The 872-nt window shown below is 50.0% G+C and overlaps 1 non-coding gene across 1 annotated transcript; it reads left to right on the top strand.

Annotated features, from left to right (window-relative positions):
• The first annotated feature begins 491 nt into the window (after positions 1 to 491).
• Positions 492 to 564, top strand: TRNAM-CAU (transfer RNA methionine (anticodon CAU)). Its single transcript has one exon. It is a non-coding gene; the product is annotated as a tRNA-Met (tRNA).
• The last annotated feature ends 308 nt before the right edge of the window (positions 565 to 872 follow it).

Genomic DNA, 872 nt, shown 5'->3' with positions numbered 1-872 from the left:
AGGAAGGGTGCAGCAACAGCACAGGGCCCTCCGAGCAAATACAAAGAAATCAGGGACAACGTAGAAGCTTTTTTAACGATCGGATTGGCCCAGCAAGCGAACTTACAGGGCCCCGGGAACACTGTAGGATTTCTGTACAGCATAATGAGCATTAAACGCTCTCAGTTACCACCGTCTCAATTAATGAAGAGCAACTGTTGTCTACTCGCGGGCCCTCCACTTTCGCTTGTGATTGTTCTTGGCCGCCTGGAAACGCGACGACGTCCAATTTTGTTGCGTTTTGTGCAAGTAACTGCGTCTGTTCGACCCTCTATGGCCCCTTTGGAGCCCGAAGGTAGCATCAGGGCTTGGTCTTCTCCCGCTGGATCGAACCCTGGTTACCCCTTTCACCAACAACCCACTCCAATTCCTCCATCAGTTTGATGCCTGAACACCCCTTCATTAGAGGAGGCGTGCGGCGTTCGTTTAATGACTTATTTTATGTGTCGTAGGCCTCGGTAGCGCAGAAGGCAGCGCGTCAGTCTCATAATCTGAAGGCCGTGAGTTCGATCCTCACCCGGGGCACGTTTTAAGACGACAGACCTTGCCGTTTCTCAAATGACATCATTCAGCAAGCTTACGATCTTACCGCAACCCATCCCTTGCGTAACATACGCCCCATTTAACTGAGACCGTGGAACTTGTTCACGACGCCAGCACCTTAGTGCTTTCTTGCATTTGGCGCAGCTTCTGTTCCAAGACTCTTTCGGGACTCGGTGTAGGACTTAAGGGACCTCTCGTTTGCGTACGCTAGCCCTACTTTATGAAAGAAAAAACAACTTTTTCATCGTTTTCATCATTAAAATAGTCTTTCACAGCCCGTCCATCGAGAC

This window comes from Pollicipes pollicipes, unplaced genomic scaffold (assembly GCF_011947565.3).
Source record: "Pollicipes pollicipes isolate AB1234 unplaced genomic scaffold, Ppol_2.1 Scaffold_2180;HRSCAF=2547_pilon_pilon_pilon, whole genome shotgun sequence".
Taxonomy (NCBI): Eukaryota; Metazoa; Arthropoda; class Thecostraca; order Pollicipedomorpha; family Pollicipedidae; genus Pollicipes; species Pollicipes pollicipes.
This window is presented reverse-complemented; position numbering and strand designations above follow the sequence as displayed.